Below are 20,610 nucleotides of genomic sequence, written 5' to 3'. Positions count from 1 at the left end.
ATCTGGAAGCTCCTATGGATCTGTATAACTTAGCTGAGTACCAATACAACAGAAAGGATGGTATTCTTTACTTAAGTGATGAATAACATCTAGCAGGTTGTTCAAGAGGTATTGTTGGTGTTTGCACTTTTCACTGAATATTAAAATATTTGACTGAATATCACATAATATCTTGGGAATGTCATTGGAAATAAAATTTTATATATATATATATTTTTTAATTATGATTTAGAAAATGTAATTTCCATTAATGTCTACATGTATTTTTAATTTAAGCAGACATCTTAGCTATATATTTTTTATTTGTCATTTTATCATTTTATCATTTACATGTGAGATAGCAGAGACAATGTTATCTGATGATTTGAAATAAAATATGTAACACTTACTATATATTACCTTAGCTGCATGTTGCCAGTTTATAACAAAGTACGTTTGTTCTCCCACAGCATCTCCTTTAAGCTTTCAGTTTGTTATTGAGACAATGCTACCTCATATCACCACTAGCAAATATGATAATGTCGAGCAAATATAATCTACATTCTAAGTATTAGTTGAGAACAGGCTGAAGTAAATGTATTGTGAACTTTTAAAATGTCCCATGCAAACCGAGAACCATTAGGATAAATGCAAGGGAAAAAATAAATAAATGAAAACAATTAGTAGAAAATACAGGAGTTGCAAAGTGAGAGATCAACTCGCTGTACAAACTAGTGCTTTCATGTGAATATGCGATCTAAAAAATGGAAAGTTAGGGCATGTGATTATATATTTATTTAGTATATTTTAATATTGTTATTTTTTAAATGTGTAAAACATGTTTGCACTTTTTTTGAAAATATTTAATGTATCTGTTTGTTGCCTTAACTGGACACTATTTGATTGGCTGTCATATTAGGGAGAACCATAGTACAGAAGACCACAAAAAATGTTGTAATAGACCTTTGGAAAGCTAGTCTAGGAAGAACTAGTCATTAACTAGCTACATTGGTGAGATTAAACAGCTATTGAATGTTGAACATTTAATGGGTCCAAAGCAGCAGCCTCATGTTTTGAATCCTTCACCTTCTGTACATCAGAAGGACAACTGTTTTTAGTTACCAGTATTTCTGCATTTCATTTAATGTCATATTAAGAAATGAATATAAAACATTCAAATCTAAATGTTAAATCAGGAGAAAAAATAAGAGCTTATTTGTGGTACTGCACTGGAAACATGAGAAACAAATTGACATGACTCAAGTAATTCATGTGAATGGATAAAAGAGTAAATTTAACTTTTATAGGTAAGCAGCTATTTTCCAAACTGTTGTACCATGATGAATTCAAATGTCAACATTTGTTGCATCAAAGGCTTGCTCCTGGGCCTAAAAGTATTCCCTCCTGTAATGTAAGAATTTCTCACTGGTTTGGATTCTGATATATCTACTCTGATACAAGGAAATCATTTGTCTAAAGTCATTTGTTAAAATTTCCCAACCACTCAACTCTTACTAAAATTCATTTTCTTCATAATGCTGCTTGTCAGTAACAAGTCTAAAAGGATGAATCAATGCACTAAAATAATCAGCACTGCTTCAGGTTTACATCAGTCATTAAAAACTATGAAGACATAATTTGGAGATTTATAACTGCTATAAATGAGTAAAGTGTACTTATTAGTGACATTCTGACTGACACCCTGGTTTAGTGCAGAACCCTAAGCAAAAATAAAGTACCTTAATAAATATTTGTTGATTTAATAAATTAATGGAGTATATTTTTGAAGTAAAACTCTGGGTAAAAAGAAAATAGTAGTAGCAGTAGAATTAAATTACACAAAGCGCCATACTTAGTTTCAGTAAAGGAGCAGTATTGTGTATGTTTAAGAGCAAAGACACAAGATCCAGAATTTCTAATTGAAAATTCTGATACATACAAGGCATACAAACTTGTTTCTCCCTATGACAAATTTTCATCATCTCAAAGTGTGGAAAGACTGAATCCTTGTATTCTGCTTGGAGAAGTTTCTATCTCATAGTAAACATATACTTATTGGCTACAGTTATTATTATTACCATTGTTGTGGGAGTTGTGTGAAATTAGACGTATCTTTCATGATCAAGGAGTTTTTATTCTAGTAGGAGAGACAGACATAAACAAGATTAACTCTAATATAAATTATGATGTTTCCGAAATTTGAAATAGACGACTAGTGAAGATTTAACAAGTGAGAATTTTAACTCATCTCATGAATGAGATACCTCTTTAACTTACTCCTGAATAATTTTATCTTATTGTGAAGTTGCTCATGAATATTTTGGCATAGAAATTTGCAATGACCGTATTCTGACAAAGATGAAGTAGCTAGACCTAAAAGGGCATGAAGAACCCACAAAACAACATTCACCCCTAAATGATAATACTGATTAGTTTATTAAACAATTACTCCATTAAAACTGATTTTATGCCATTTTCGGCTGATATTTACTTTTTAAACTGGCATTCAAGGCCATTCAATATCAAGAGTCAATGTACCTCTCCAAACTTACCTTCCAATATTTTCTACCTACCAGCTCCAATTTCATTTTGTGCTCCAGATATTATTTTGTCTGCTTTTCCCCAAACTCACTGTGGTTTTATACATTTTCCTTTCACCTCAAAGACTCTTATAGCTAGTCCTACACTGGGCAAAATTCTAGCCTTCTATAGAATCTCTTGTACAAATATTATTTCCTTTGTAAAACTTCCCCTGACTTTCTGCATCATTCCAAATTGGCAGATAGAGACCAAACAGTGCCTCCTCTTTCCCCCTCACCAGACACACACCTGCACGCGCACGCGCACACACACACACATACACACACTCCACACGGCAGTTATAGTGTATTCTGAATTTCTTTAATCAGGGATAGAGAATATCGTATTAGAAGTGCATTTAGAGACCCAGAACTGGAATAGTTGGAGCTTACCTGTGCGGATTCCCTTGGCTCTCCAAATCCAAATCCATAAGGAGTGAGGGCTGCCATGCAGCTGCCAGTGATATTTTCCACATACAGTAGAGTCTTGCTGATTTCAGAAGCTTAGTTTCTTCCTGGGCCATGATCCTTAATGTTTTCACTTCTACCCATGAGGAATTACACATACAATCTATATGCTTCCATTTAAGGAAAGCATTGATTTCCTCATTCTAAACTAATCTCAGTAACAGAGAGGAGCTTTTACAACTAGGGGAAGCAGGAACATAGTTCTGAGTAGTACTTGCATTGAAAGTTGCATCCCTGCAGGAAACTCATTTTTCAAATGCCTCTACTCAGTATTAGACCTTTTATCTTCTAGCTCCCATAGCACTTTCTCTTTAGTATGAGTTGGCCTCCAGGTTGGGGACTGGGAAACAGTAGGTAAGACATAGTTTTGACTTCATGGAGGTCCTGGTAGAGTAGAAAACACAAATCAATAGCAAAATAATTTGGTCATTTGTGTCACTATAAAGGCAAGTATTGAGTGCTCTGGAATCATGTAAATAGGATATCTATGTTGTATTAAAAATAGACTGCTTTGGAGAAGGTGACACTTGAAGCATTGATACGAGTTAACTAGAAAAAGAGGTTGGAGAGAACACTCTCATCGTATTAGATACTGTGTAATAGAGCCGTTAAATAAGCATATAATACCTTCAGTAATGTAATTCAGCATTTTCATCTCTGTCTAGGACTGTGAAGTCTTCAATGTTAGCGAGTATTTTTGTACTTTGGAGGCCAACTTATAATAGGTGCTATTTGGGCAAATATTTTTTGAATTATTTACTGACTGTGGTTATATCACTTTGCTGGGTGTTCTATATAAAAATTCAAAATAAAACTAAAGTGCTGATTCACTGAAAATATTTTATATATGCACACATATATGTGTGTGTGTACGTGTGTGTGTGTGTATTTGGGGATGGATGAATACGTAGGTAAGTGGACAGATGATTGATGGATGGATGGATAGATGGATGGATGGATAGGGACAGAGTCATCGAAGGCTCTTTTAATGTTGCACATCCTTAAGGATAATTTGGCCATGGAGTAACTCTGTCTTTTGGGCTTTCACAATCTGTACATTTCTGAAAATTTTCGTCTGAGGAATGGTACTTTCATTGGTGACATATGAGTGATTATCTTATTGAGTTATAACACGTTGATTTATATGAAGTGCTTTTTTAGGTACTCGATAAATGCTTGTTGACTGACTGATATTTGTAAACATTTAAGATAAGAATGATGTATATAGCAAAGTTATTTTGCCAACAGAAAACCAACTGGATGCCAAGATTTGTATACAATGTAAATCATAAGGACACAAATGTCTTGCAACTGCCTGGAGGAAGCACACAGATGCACTTTTCCCCGCAACAGATTCACTTTTCTGCAGCTTATGACTGAGAAAAAGGCTTCAGGCAGGACCAAACAAACTATTTCTGAGACAGACAATAGAGTAAATCCACATTAAGTTTTCTATATTTTTATGGCATCAGGGAGTATGCCATAAAGCAGTGTCTCCATGTCACAGAGTTGGTAGATAAGAATGTACACTTTGGAATCAAACAGTCCTCAATGAAATTGAAACCCAGCCTTCATAGTAACCATCTATGTAGCTTTGAACATGCCTTTTAATTTCTATAAGGATTGACTTACATAGTATGTCAGTAATGCCTCCTATCCAAGATGTCCACATACTAGTCCCTGGAACCTGTGAATATGTTGCCTTACATGCCAAAAAGGACATTGCAGAAGTGATTGAATTAAGGGTCTTAAGATGGGATGATTATCCTGGATTATCTGGGTGGGCTCAATGTAATCAAAACATTCCTTATAAGTGGTAGGCAAGAGGCTCAGTGTCAGAGAAATGACAGAAGCAGAAATCAGGTTGATGTAAAACCATGAGACCAAGGAATGCCAGCAGGATCTACAAGCTGGAAAAGGTAAGGAAATCAATGTCATTTTATCATGTAAAGACAGCCTTAATAGAAGACCTCGTAGGATTATTGTGAAGATTAAATATGATAGTAAATATAAAGAGCATTCAGCAACAAACCATCAGGATTACAATACTGTAGGACCCAACCACATCTCTAGTTTGTGAAACTTTTCTTTTTTCACATAAACTTTTCACCCTACACTTTAACCACATATTTTGTCCTGGAAATTTACTTATTTGATAATGTAGACAGTAATTTGACTTACCATGGGAAGGATAATAGAACCACCAGCATTATATATATTCAGACAAGAAAGGAAAGAAGGTAGCATTTTAAAAAGCTTGGTTTACATCAACATATTATGCTATTCAATTTCTCATGCATTATTTTAACAACCTTGAAAGAAGTGGCAATTTTTTTTTCCATTATTACGTGGTAACCTCACATAGATGTTAAGAGATTCACCTAAAACCCTAAATTTAATATAATAGGGCTATTAAGGTCAAAGCTAACTCACAATAACTAAAAACTGTATAACCACAAGATAACACCAGCACTTGACTAAACCCAGGGACTAAGCAGTAGTATCAGGAGTAGACCTTATAAGTAGACCTTATAAGTAGACCTTATTCTCCCCCTCTCTGCTTGCCCTGCTCTCCTTTGTATAATCTTTCTTTAGAGATTGGCTCTTATCATTTGCACAAACCTACCCTTTGAAGCTTATATTCTACCAGCCTGGAATGACTGGTGGGAAGAAAACATCTATTTTCTAATCACCCTGGCCAAAGTCCTAAGCTGATGCTCATTGGCCTGGCCTGAGTCATGGATCAATCTGATGGGGAGAAGACAAATTATCTGATTGATCAGATGTAGGTCCATGCCTAAGCTGGAGCATCAAAGAGATATATGTGCATTGTTAGAATTTATAAATAATCAGTGATATGATTACTTTTTTTCATTTTATAAACCAAAATTTTTGTTTTGTAGAGAATGCCTCAGAAGGGAAAATGACAAACCTTGAAAGGGATTTTGAATAGTAGATAATAGCAGATGAGGACTGTTCTCTTACTCATTAAATACAAATCAATCATCAGAAACCCTGGAGAAAAATTCAACTTTCTCTTTTATTTTGTGGCTGAAACAGGACAAAAGACAGGGAGTGACTTGTTCAAGTTCATATGCTCAATTCAGGTTGCATGTAATCTTTGTTTCCGCCTTTGCAGATCTGTCTTCTTTCCTTTGTAATAAAGAAAGCCAACACATACTTACTTGGCTTGTCTGGGGGGTATCAGGTTTTCACTCTAAAACGATTAGGACTTACTAAGCCAGATTTGGTTTCCTAAGGTCTGATTCTCCATGAATATTCCTTTTTCTCTGAGTAAAACCCCTTTCTTCCAGCTAAATCCTCAGAATCATCTTTGACTTGAGTCTTTCTCACTTGGAATATATGGAACCAGCTTGAGATTTGTATTTTCTAAGATTTCACATTGATCTTAATATTCTGGGTGAATCTACATTCTGAACAATAATTTACATTCATTCACTCAACAACTATTTACTTAATACCTGCTATGCCAGGTTCTGGAGACACTATGATAAATCAGATTATTTAAGAACTTAAAGATTCTGAAGTTTCATGAAATATGCACATAGGTAAATAGGAAATAAAAATGAACCTGGGAGAGTTGCATGATAGGGGCAAAACCAGTGATGGCCGCCAGAGGAAAGACAGCAACCTTATGTTGCAGGAGGAGAGAGTGTAGAGTCGGTCAGGAAGGGCATATAGGGCTAGTTGACATTTAAGCCAATCCCCAACCTGAAAGGACACCAAAGAACTGAAAGGAGATGATAGGGGATATTTACAAAAGAGGCATAGAATAAGCAACATTCAAAAAGATTTATGCTAAAAAGGAAACTAAAACAAGTGAAGATAGGCATAGAGTGCAAAATGACATGTTAGGGGTTTTAGTTAGCTAGAGTTGAGAATACAGAGAGAGAGGACTGAAGAGATTTGTAGGGGCTAGAATGGAAGATCTGGCAAGCCATGGCAAAGAATTTGAACTTTATCAGGGACATGCATGGTCATTACAGAGATTTAAGCAAGGGAGGAACATAATCAAACTTTTGATTTTGAAATAGCTCTTGGCTATAAAGTAGAGACTGAAAGGGGGAAGGGTAAGCCTAAGGCAAGATGAACAAATAGGAGACTGTTTACCCTAATTAAGAATGAATATGAATGTTAAGGCATTAATATTAATAAATATTAATATACTTGCTTTCAAAATTTGTAAGCAAGAATTGAAAAGAGGATGATATTTAAAAGTACATAGTTTTCATACTTTATCAGTCTGAATTTGAATAACATAAATATAGGTATTATTTATATAACAAATATTTACATTCCAATTAAGCACCAGAATATATGCTAGAGTCAGGAGATACTTTCAATTTTCTTCCTTCTCTTAGATTTTTCTATCAGGAGGAAATAATCATATATCTAATTTTGTTAGCACTTACTAAGTACTACAGAAGCATATCTGATAGAATAATCTATGTAGAAGGCATGAGGAAGTCTTTATATAAGTATTACAGTAGTTGAGCCAGGTCTTGAAATATTTTGTCAAAAAGACTTAAAAAATTAGAAAAATATTGGAGCCAAATAATGAACTAAAACCTTATGAAGATTTAATTTTATATTTAATGAGCAGCAAATTTACAGGTATAGTAATGAACTTGGGAAGGGTACAACAATGACAGCCTGGTGTAAAAATAAGAGATCCCAAAGCACTTACTGCAACAGGCTAAGGAGTTATGATATTCTACTTTAAAAAATAGAAAGACGTCAAAGTTTTAGCACAGTAGTGACTTTTTCAGGTCTCTGCACTTGAAAGAGAACAGTGTTGTGAGTGAAGAAAATATGCAACTGATGTAAAAAGGGTCAAACAATAACTGAAGACCATTAGTCAAGAGGTCTAAGTCAGTGGTTCCTAACTTCTCAAGTTAGAAGATCATTTTAAATATATGTTTTTCCCTTATTCCCACTTGATAGTAGTTGTATCTATGAAAACGTCAGTTTTTTACCTGCACATATATTTCTGCAAAGCTTTGGTGCAAAAGTAATTGCAGCTTTGCCACTCATTTAATGACAAAAACCGCAATTACTTTCTTACCAACCTAATACAATAACACTTAAGCTTCTCAGTGATCTACAGTCCTTGTCTTAGCTCTGACGTGGACCTGAATTAGAGCAAAAACAAGGAAAATGCAGATTGACTGCGATTCAGAATGTAGACTAAGCAGAACTCGGTGTCCCATAAAATACAGAAAGAAATGTTAGAAGAGGGAAAGAAGGAAGGCAGGAAGGGCAGTGGGAGATTAGAGAATGATCTAGGTTAGAGGTGGCTGTGATCTGTTTTAGAATTGTGTTATAAAGGCACTGAAAAAGCATCAGATTGAAAATACATTTTCAACATAGAGCTGACAAAATTTTTTCCTGCATTTGAGTTGTAAATGATTCTAACATTTGGGGACTAAACTTGCTGAATCATAGAACTATTTATATGTTGTATTGGGAATCACTGAGGTATAGAAAAAGTATGTCTGAGATAAGAATTCAGAATTGATTATCACAATTACTGTGCATTTGTCTTTCTTTGACCATTTCTTGCTGGTTTCCTGTGTTTTTTTTTTTTTTTTTTTTTTTTTTTTTTTCCCCGTAATGCAAGCCTTATAAGAACAAGGTTGTACACATTGCTCTGCTTCTAATAATTAACACCAGCATAATTCATAGTTGAATTATCATAATTCTAAATAATTATTTGTTGAATAAATAAATTGATCAGCACCTCTCTGCTTTTACCTTTTATAGGCCAGGTAGTGTTAGGAGTGAACTTTCTAGAAACAGACTGTTTGGGGTCTGGGTTGAAGTCTTAGCTTCAGTGCTTACTAGCTGTTTAACTCTAGGATATTTCATCTCTCATAGCCTCAGTTTCTTCATCTATAATTTTTTAAAGACAGCTAATAGTCTAATCTCATAAAAAATCTGAGGGTGAGATAATTTTGTTCCTGGAAAGCAATTAGAATGACATTTAGTTAGTAGATAAGTGTACAGAAAACATTGCCTATTACAATTATTATTTGAAGGGAATCCACAGATAAAATATATTTGAAAACCATTGCTTTACATATATGGAAGGATGCTTTATTTGTTACAAAATAATTAAAAACACTTTATACAGGAGGCATTTTAAATACATTATTCTTTTTATGTACGTGGGTACTGAGCAGATTTAGTAGCAAAAATAAATATTAAAAAATAGTGACAGCAGCAGCATGCTTAAGTGTTTTCCATTTTTATGAATGTATGGATGTGCATGTATGAGTTTTGGGATGGAGGTATCCAGGAGAGAGAAGATACAACACTCAGATGGAGGAAATTGTTGCTTGATTTTCAATAGCATGATTTAAAGATATTGTAGCTTGAGTTTACATCACTTTTAAGACTGCCTGCTATAGGATTTTTCTCTTTTGTTTTGTTCACAATAATTTAACTGTTTCTGAGACTTTTAGTCAGTGAGAAATGGGCTACCTGGCCCCAATTTCTCTAAATAGAATATTTATCTTCAGCTATTCATCCCATGCTACGTACTCCATGCCATCCATCTCCGTGAGTACCAGGAGAAGCTTTAGAGGAGTGTTTGCCCCTCTGAGAAATCGTATGACACACCTGCTATTCCTTAGAAAATGAAACTCTTGAGATAAATGTTTGATGTGCTTTCATCTTCTTTACAGTTCTCACTCCTCTAAATATGCATTGGCAAAGAAATCTCTCAAGCAGAAAGGTGAAGCACCTTACAAAGCCAGTGACTGCAAGGATGATTATTCTTCTTTGCCCTGCAGGTCATTTATTATGGATGGGAGATACGTCAGCCTCACCCCATAACCAGACTCTGTGCTATTAATGCAAAGGGCTTTGAAGTTGGTTTTTGTATAGCTGCCAACCATTTCTATGACCAATATGATATTTTGTGGTTCTGAGCAACTTTAATTCCCCATGCAAACATTAAATTAATTCTGGTAACCTAAGATGAGTTCCCGGAACAGTGGAATTATAAGCATGGTATTTCAAAAGCATATTAATTGACTGAAAAATAATAACAATGGCTTTTACTATCTACTATGCACTATCCCTGCCATGTGAATATTATAATCTCAGTTTTAAAGGTGAAATAACTAGCACCTCAGGGTGGCTACATAACTTGTTCAAAGTCATAAAGTCAACTTTAGATCTTGATCTCAAACTCAGGTATGTTTCCATGCAACTCAGCCTTTCTTACTACATTTAGCCTCCTCTCAAATTACTTTAGATGGGACATGTGAGAGACTGCTATTATTCACAGAAGCTGTGTGGTTTCAGAATATCAGCCCTGGACTTCCTGTTGAAATGCTTGATTAAAATGCCAATGCAGCTGGAGGAAAACATTAGCTGGGTCTCTTCCAAATTCACACTCTCTCCATGTCTTCTGTATGCTATATAGTCCACATTAGGTGTTTAATAAATATTAAGTAGGATAATGCTGCCCGAGTTTCTTAGGGTTAATGTATCTCTAGCAAGCACTTATATTCCTTAAGAAGATATCATATCAATTTGAGATTTTACCTTATTATAATGTAATATAAACTGAGAAAAAGAAGAGACACTGTAAGTAGTCTCCAATTGTTTTGATCGTGACAGAGAGCAGAGCAATGTCTCTGCAGATTGGTGATCCAATCAACATAGCCAACATTGACTGAATGCTTTCTACATGCCAAGTGCCCATCTAAGCTTTTTTTTTTTTTTTTTTTTTTTGAGATGGAGTCTCGCTCTGTTGCCCAGGCTGCAGTGCAGTGGCCGGATCTCAGCTCACTGCAAGCTCCGTCTCACGGCTTCATGCCATTCTCCTGCCCCAGCCTACCATGGAGCTGGGACTACAGACGCCCGCCACCTCGCCCGGCTAGTTTTTTGTATTTTTTTAGTAGAGACGGGGTTTCACCGTGGTAGCCAGGATGGTCTCGATCTCCTGACCTCGTGATCCACCTGTCTTGGCCTCCCAAAGTGCTGGGATTACAGGCTTGAGCCACCGTGCCCGGCCTCTAAGCATCTTAAATATGTTAACATTTAGTATTTCGAACAGCCCTTTGAGTTAGAGATATTATAGTCTTTATTTTTCACATAAGAAAACTGAGGCACTGAGGTGTTTAATAAATGGCCAAACTGGTATAAGCCTGCTGTCATTCTAAATCTAGAGTCCAACATCTGGACAGTATATGTTATATATAAGGTATGCTATACTTTATATGCTATACTTCATTAAATATAAATTTGAAAATGGAAAATATTCATTCTTTAAAAAAAAAACATTAATTGAACACTTTGTGTGCTCAAAGCCCTGTGCCAGAGGTCTGGTGAGATATACCTGACATAAGCATACAATTAAATGATACACTTAGAAGAATTGTGAGGCAGAGTGGAATGATTGCTGTAATGATATCAAAAGACAAGAGCCACAAAGAAAGGTGAGGATTCGTTCTGATTAAAGAATGTAGGAAATCTTTACAGAGAATGATGTTTTAAAGCCCTGGTGAGAGGAAAATAGAATGGCTGCTGAAACTGAGGGAACATCAAGAATAAAATATGTAGAAATAAAAAAATCCATAATGTATTTGAAAAATACTGAATAAACTGGTAGGAAAATAATTCCCCCTAGACTCAATTCTTCTGGTCTTTACTTCTATGTTCTCAAACAAAGATGCTCATTAAAATTACTGAGAAACCCCTTCAAAGTAGACTCACCCTAGCTTTGTACTCTAGAGACTCTATTTCCATTGGTAAAAGTCAGGGTTTAGACATGTGTTTTTATTGTGCCCTCTCAACTAAAAACCACAGTAATTAGTTGATTTTTAAATTAGTATATTATGTTTTATCTCTCCCCTGGTTTATCTTTGTGAGTGGCCAGGCTTTTTCCCATTTTTGCTTTTGTAATATACCTTTGAACACACCAGGACAAATCCCAAAATGAAGTGTGGAAAGAAGAATATAGAGTCAAGCATAAATATATTTATCACGATTTTTTGTGGTTCTTATATTCTTATACTTTTAAAGCATGTACAGTAGATCTAACCCTTCCATATTGTTACTATGTTTTTCTAAATAGTCCAATTATATATATCTTTAAACAATGTTTTGTATCACACAATACAAAAAGAAAAACAGTCTCAAAGGAAACATCTAAATCTAAATTTGTAATGTAGTACTTTTGCATATGTATGCAAAATGATTATTAAAACAGACATGTATAGATATGTATGCATACATGCTCACATGTGCAGACACACATACACACACACACACACACACACACACACACATAAGGATGCAGGTAGAGATTCCCTGGCCCAAGTTCCCAACCTAATGTTTGAAACCTGAAAGTGTAACTTGCTCCTTTATCACCTGACTCTAGTTTGGGAACCTCTTACCTCTGAGGTCTTCTTCCATGGTTATCAGTAATCTGAAGCCTTCAGCCTTGCAAAAGCAGCATCCATTCTTCTTTGACAAATACTTTTTCTAGAGCAATGTCTCCTAAAGTTGTCATGGTTAGTTAAAGATGAGTACATACACAAACATATGTGTGTATGTAAAATGATAATTCACCTGCTTCTTGCACCTCCCTATTATACTCTAGTTCTTAGATAGAATTTCTGGTCACCACTCTTGTTCCTGTACCACCTTTCTTCCATTCTTTCCATCTCCTAAGAAAAGATTGCTGTGGGGTGTAGAGTTTTTCAGATAAACTCCTCTAAGGCCCTGCTGACAAGCTCCTACAAAATCACAAAAACAGTTGAGAGTGCCCATACCCTATAATTTGAGGCATTTTTTAAGATATGCATCAATACTACAACTACTGCTACTACTACTACTACTACTACTAATAATAATAATAATAATAATAATAATTGCCACTTATCATGTAACTATCATTGCCAAAGACTTTGCATCTACAAATCCATTACTTAGTTTTAACCTCACTACAGCCCCTTGAGGTAAATATTATTAAACCTAATTGCAGGTGAGAAGTCAGTGGCTCAGAAGTAATGTGTCAAGTTTCATAGAACTAAAAAAAAAAACAGCAGTGACAACATTTGAACTCAAGCATGTTCAGCTCCAACACCCAGACTATTAATTACATATATGTATATCTATCTATCTGTCTATCTATCTATCTGTCTATCTATCTATCTATCTATATATATTATTATTTTAGCCTATATTTCATGAGCAACTGCAGTGCATATGCCAGTTCCTGATTTTGGTGCTAAGGATACAATGATTATTAAAACAGACAGATTTCTGTTTCCTGTGAGGGTTACAGTCTAGGAGAGGAGGAAGATATTAATCAAATTCTACAAAAAACATGAGGTTACAACTTCGGTAAATAGAAGAAAAGGTACATCTTGATACATTTGGGGAATTTAAATGCACATGGAGAGATCAACTTGGAAATGGAGAGGTTTAAATGAAGGAACTATCAAACATGTATGAAAAATGATTAAGGTTATTTTAGGTAAAGAGAGATGAAAAAAGTACTTCAAGAAGAAGAAACAGCATGTGCAAAGGTTGTGGGGTTTGGAAAGTCATGATGTATTTAAAGAGTTAAAGAAGGCCCTTGTGTGAATTGAGGCTGAAGGTGTATGATTCAATAAGACCACGCATCGGTCAAGAGTTTTATCTTTTATTAAGAGCAATGGGAAGTCAATGGGGGGCTTTAATCAGGATATTAACCTAACATGGTTTTGTTTTGAAGATTACTCTAGTTGCAATGTGGAGAAGTTTGGAGAAAGGATAAACATAAATGTGAGGAAATTAGTTAGCCTTGAAGGTAGTCCTGTTGAGAAATGATGGGAACTGGCACTAGACCTATGATGAATGAAGATATTTCAAGAGGTTTGAAATATATTTAGGAAGTTAAAGTAACAGAAATTATTAATGGGTTGCATTTAAGAGTGTGGGAAAAAGAAGAATCAAAGGTATGTCCCAGGTTATTGATTTGTTTAACTAGATGGAAAGGGTATCAATTTAATGATAATGAAAAATACATTGCCTCATTATTCTATTAATAATCAACTAATTTATAGGAAATACACAATACTACCAGTAGTCATTCAATTGGCAAATATATTTGAATAATTACCAAATACTCAAAAATATATTTGACATGTTAGTGGCTGCAAAAGGTAAAAATGTGCTTGGGACTGTTAAAATACTTACCAGCATGCTAGGAAATCTATTGAGATCACATACTTATGTCTCCACTGATTAAAATAAGAATAATTGAATTTATATAGGTAGATTTTTTGATAATGTAGCTTAGATGTTCAACAAAATATTTGTTGAGTGAATTAATCATAATTCGAAGAGGTGGAGTATACACAGTCCTTGATTAATAGCTATTAAATATTTTACTGATTTAGTACATTTAATAATTTAACTCAATATAATGTGTAAAACAAAATCATTTTGAAAATGGAAAAGAATCTTAAACAAAGTTATTTTTATTTTAATACCGAAGTAAAACATTACTATAGTCTTCATAGATTAGTTTTGCTATACCTTCATTCTCTCCCATGTCACATGCACACAAAATTAGAATCCAAGAAAAAATTAATGCATCTTTAATGGTGGCCAAATAAGGACATGTATCCACTAAGGAGTCTTTAAAGACATACATAATGAAGAAGTGTTTATTCTACTTGAGTAATTCAGGCCACCAGATGTCACTACAGATTAAGCAATGGTGAAAGGCTTGCCACAGTGTAAACTCTACAGAGGCTTCTGACAAGTTAAACAAATACAAGTGGGTGTTAACTTTAAAATAATAATAATTGGACAGTTGTTTTAACTTCTTTTCCTTTGCCATCCCTCCAGGGCACCTGGAAGAATAAAAAATAAAGAATGCCTATATTGCATTCACTGATTCACTGTCTAATTTTGTGTAACTTTTCCTTCTACCCTAAAAAAAAAAAAAAAAAAAAAGATGTTACAGTTCAGCAGAGCATGCTTTTTGTTTCAGCAATTTGTTTCATTCTGAGCGATATTTTTCAAGCTCCATTTTACTCTGACTTCATAAAAGAAGACTGCCCCAGCTCACTTATATTAATGAGCCTTTACACAACCACCTTGCTTGTAAGGGGTGCGGCACAGACTGAATGTGTTTCCATTATAATGGCCATGTATAACGGGTAGTTAATCATGAAGAAAATTCATTAGCTGAATGTCACCAGAAACCTATGTCGTGTGGCAAATGAACAGGGGGCAACCAGTTTGAGTTTTAATTTCTGCAATGAGCTCTTGTTGTAAAACTCCTTTCCTCCAAATGAAATTGAGCAGAGAATTAACGGCATGACAAATGGCTGGTGGAACCTGGTGAGAGGCCTTGATTACAAGAGAGTTTGTTTTTTCTGTAGAAGTTCCCACAAGTTTCTCATTGGAAAAAGAGGTTACATTCTTTCATTACCTGAATTTTACTGTGTAAGCCATGGACAAATAAAGAAACTGAGTCAGGTATAGTCTTTGAGCAAAGCTACATTTTAGGTCTGTATCAATCAGAATCAGAATTCTTTTGGTGAAGTAGTGTCAGCTCAGATTTATTGATATAGAACTGAATATCTCACACATTTATTCAACAAATAGTTGTTGACACCCTACTGTGCACAAGATACTTTTCCAGGTGCTAAGGATGAAGCAGTGAACAAGTCACCTGTTCTCATGAAGCTCCTCTTCTATCTATTACAGAGGAGCATGGGGAATATGGAGATAAGGAGAGGAAAAAAAAAAGGTTTAGCAATAAGTAATTTTTGTTATGTTCTATAAAAATACACTACTAGGACAGAGAATAAGTTGAAATTGACAGGACAGGAAGATATCTTAGATAGGGTACATAGAGAAGTCCTCTCTGAAGTGGCTTTTGACTTGAGACTGAAAGAAAAAAAAGAGCCAAGTTTGTTAAGTTTTAAGTATCTGGGAGAGAAACATAAGAGTTTCAACTTTATGTTTATTTTCTAGTCTAAGAAAGAGATTGAATTCCTATCTCATTATCAATTTGAAAAATGCTCAGTGAGGAATATTGGCCCGGTTGCTTGTACTTAGAGCAATCAACTCTGCCTAAGAAGACAGGGTTAAAGTAAGTAAATGACTTCCAATTAGAGCCACATAGTAGGAGTAGTGGTAGACGTAGTCCCCATAGAAGGATGGGGGCAACAGTCGGTGTCTACTTACTGCAAGATCTAATGGAAATTTACTAGATTTTGGTAAAAATGGCAAACTGGCGCACACACACCTCACTGGTGACAGAATGAACCTGTGCAAATCTTATTGAAAGCAACTGGAAAGTTATTTCAAGAGTCAAAAGGATGTTCACACTTTCTTTGACTCATCAATGCATCTTGATAATTAATATGAATATTATTCATCTTATGAATATTTTTCAAAAAACAGTATAGTATGCATGAAGATGCTCATTACAGTGTCATTTAATAATGAAAAATAAGAAATAGGCTGAACACTCAACAATATTTGAGAAGTTGTGAAACTGTGACACATCAGCTTGATGAAATAATAAGTACTCATCACAGCAATAATTAAGAGGATTATGAAACAAAAAGGACAGTGAAATATGTTAAAGTAAAAGCATGGTTTGAAATTATAACTGTGGGTTTTTTAAATTTCATGTTAAATATATGAATTCATTTGGGCAAAATGCAAAAGGAAACCTGAGGGAAAAGTCTAGTTTATTTCATGTAGTGAATAAAACATTAGTTTATTTGATATATTTAATAAAAACATTAGAGACATACAGTATTTTGCCAGATTTAGAGTAGGAAGATAAATAAGTCCTCCTTATTAATAATAAACACCTCATGTTTTGGGCCTCCTATCAATTCAGGTAGTCAGTATGTACATACAGAAACAGGAGGAGCTACTTGCTATTGTAGCAAGCTCATAGGTTGGGGGAAGTAGGTGAAAGAAGAGAGCCATTATTTCTTGAGTATCTGTTGTGCATTAGTCTCTTTATGAAGAATTTTATCTGTATATTTCATTAAGACCACAAAAACCCTATAATTTACATTTCATCATGCTCTACTTTATTTGCAGGTAAACTGAAATTCTGACTAAATAATTTGATTACATTCTCTGTTGCAATAAGTAGTACATCTGTAATTTAAATATATAGCTTTGGGTTCCCAAACACATACTCTGCTTTCTCCTTGGAAACACGAATTTAAAGAGGGGAAGAGGAAATTAGGGAAATGAGGAGAATGTCCTCACAAAGCATAGACATGGCTTTTGCACTGGGTCTAAGCTGCAGTGTGGAAGCTTTGAAGGGACATTGTTCTAAGTCTTGGAAACTGCGTATACAAAGGAAGGCACTGAGACCTGAGGTAGTACAATGTGCTTTGTGCATTGCATATTTAGAGTGGCTACTGACGGGCCTCCATAGCAGGGAAGAGCAGGACATGAGATGAAGAATTTGTATTTGAATGATCTATAGGCTATGATACGAAGCGTGAACTTAATACTTAAATGGTGGAAAGCTAAAGAATCTGCAAATTTATAAGGGAGCTTTACTTGTTCCTTTTGTCTAGCCTGTACCTTTTCCAATTGCGGAGGCCAGAGACAGACACCAAAATGAAAAAATATCCACTGACACCTCAAATGTAGTTCTGCCACATATTATCATAATTTCTGTTGACAGAATCACAGAAATGTACATTAGAGCAATTTGAAATCAGTTCCTTTGTGGGTGTTTCAGTACAATGTTTCTCTCTGTTCAATCTTGCCTTTATGTTAAATGAGATTTGCTTATCCATGTTGCTGTTTCTTGTTATTGTTGTGATTTCTCTACCCTTTTCAGCTCTCTATCATCAAAGGCATTGCTGCGGAAATAGGATCTTTGTTTAAAACTTCATTAGATATCTTGATAAACAAAATATTATCTTATTTCTAGTATTTTAAACTCAAGCCTATGAGCATTTGAATTTCCAAAGGACTCTAAGTTTTTAAGAAGCCTTGAATGTAGTATATAATCTTTTCACTATTTTGGCCATAGCACGGCATTCAACCAAAAGATACATATATATATGAATACATATGTGTTTACATATGTATATGAATCTCTGCATATATGTGTACACATATATACATAAATATATATGCACAAAAATAAGCATTAGATTTTACATATACATTATAAAAGTATAAATATATATACACAAATAGACTATATATACACTTTATGGTAAACATAGAAAACAATATTATATAATATATTTCTATATCCATAGACAAATGTATTTTTAAAAGAAAATATAGACAATGCTTAAAGATATATCGAGAATTGCAGATCTATACAATTACAGAGCAAGTTTTAATCCTAGATCCAATAAAAATTAAAATTAAAGTGTGGCCCCAAATAGATCTATCAATCTATAGCTAATATTTCTACCTGCAGTTTTTTTTTTAATTTATTGAAAGAATAATTTTGAGTTTTATAGATATCACTCTTTGACTTCTGGAGAGGGATAAACTGCATATTCTATATGACATGGATAACATACAGAGATCATTGCTTGTAAAGAAAGAATCCAGAAGAAGTAAAACATTGCAACATGAAGAGGAATTTACTTTAAAGCAACATTTTTCTGGATTGTCCATGAGCTATCACTTTTCCTGAAAGCCTTATCTTCAGATTTATCACAATAACAAATAGCAGTGTTTCCAGCCTCACCACACCATCACAATTGCACACTGAAATAAAATAAAGGCTACTGTCTAAAAAAATTAAACTTCAAGACTGATAATAGCTGAATTATTTTGTTGAGAAACTTATAACGAAGAACCATGATACATTGAAGCCTCTCTTCGTTTTTAAAAATAATCTTAAAACACTAAATGTTTCAACAGATGATAGAAAATTGATGAAAATATCAATGTTAGATACATAAATAGATACAAGGTACAACACGACCATTTGTATAAAAACTTCTATAAATATAGACTAGATAAAATTGAAAAGTAATAAAAAATAGTTTTCGTTATTCTATTATAGAATGTACATACATGCATGAATAAGGTAAGAATGTAAATATATAGAATAAGTGGATTTTTGCCAAGATAATTAATTTAGTACAAGGTTTTTAAATTAAATTCATTTTAGTTCAGAAAAATGAAGTAGCTGTAACTTTGTGGAATGTTCTTTTACACCTAGGAATTCCCCCTATGTCAACATCTCAACAGAGAGAACAAGCCAATTTTATAGCTAAAGGAGCTTGGGGTAAATAGGTGCTTAGTTGTGCATTTTTATACAAAATATTCGATCTTTCTACTTTTAATTTTGTGTCTTTAGGAGATAATTATATCCACTAGACTACAGTGCCTTGAAGCATTCTTTACAGTCAGACAGAACTGATTTCAAAGTAATATCTTCAATTTATGGGCCAGGTAACCTTGGACATGTTGTTTAACATCTCTGAACTCCACAATGCTCATCTACAAATATAAATGCTAACAGCATTACTTATATTGAGTGGCTCATTGGATTTCTCTAACAACTTCAGTTTCTTTCTTAAAACCTTAAAGTTAAAATTTTATGCTTTTGGAATTTTATATTAAAACTGGAATCTAACAGCTTAATTATTCTGACATTATCAGTCTCTTTGAGCTATTAGTAGTTAAGAAAATGTATCCTGTTCATTTTAGTTTCCCTAGCCTCCACAAAATGCACACATATAAACGATATTAACAAAGAGAAAATTAAACTGTTTTCTTAGTTCGTCCTTATTAGTCAGGATAGGATAGGCTCTGTTGCAGTGACAAACTCTTAAATCTCAATAGCTAAGATGTAAGAAGATTTTATTTCTTGCTGATGCGAAATTGGGTGGTTGTAAGTTGAGGCTCTCTTCCAGTTATTGAGTGTTTCTAGTTCCTTCAACCTTATGATACTATTTGTGGATGCTATAGGGGAAGTGAGTTGGAGAAAGTCATGTGATGTTTTTAAGAACCAGGCTAGAATGTGGATTATAGTATTCTTCTCATATTTTATTGGCCAGATCTCAGTCATACATTTAGAAAGTAACTCTAAAAGAAGCTGAGAAATGAAGCATTTCTGCTTGCCCTAAAGAAGAAATGATATAATACACACATATATAATCTCTACTAAAGTGTGCATAAAGTTGTTATATTTTCTGTAAAACTTTTCCGTGTCAACTGATAGAACTTAGTTTTTATTTTCTCTCCTACGTACGGCACAATACTTTTTAAAGTAAACATTTATATAGGTGATTTAGGTACATTTTTAAAACTCTGTAATGACATACATAGTACAGATCTCCAAAATAGTAAATATTTAATTAACCTTTTCTTAATATATGAGAATTACACAAAAAAATATATAAGATGTGGCTTTAGATATTTGATAGGCCATCATATGGAGGAAATTAGTTAGTTATTCCTTGGAACATCAGATAGCTGAAGTATGGGCTATGAGAAATTTCAGAAAGGCAGATTTCTCTTCAGTTTACAAAAGGATCTCCCAAGAAAGTAGGTTAATTTGGTCATAGTGACTTCTCAGTCTCTC

General features: G+C 34.1%; 1 protein-coding gene across 3 annotated transcripts in view; it reads left to right on the top strand.

The window, feature by feature from the left end:
* The window catches only part of TENM4 (teneurin transmembrane protein 4), a 3,083,677-nt gene that overhangs the window by 409,417 nt on the left and 2,653,650 nt on the right, over positions 1-20,610 (top strand). The window lies entirely within an intron of this gene.

This window comes from Chlorocebus sabaeus, chromosome 1 (assembly GCF_047675955.1).
Source record: "Chlorocebus sabaeus isolate Y175 chromosome 1, mChlSab1.0.hap1, whole genome shotgun sequence".
In the NCBI taxonomy this organism is placed as follows: domain Eukaryota; kingdom Metazoa; phylum Chordata; class Mammalia; order Primates; family Cercopithecidae; genus Chlorocebus; species Chlorocebus sabaeus.
This window is presented reverse-complemented; position numbering and strand designations above follow the sequence as displayed.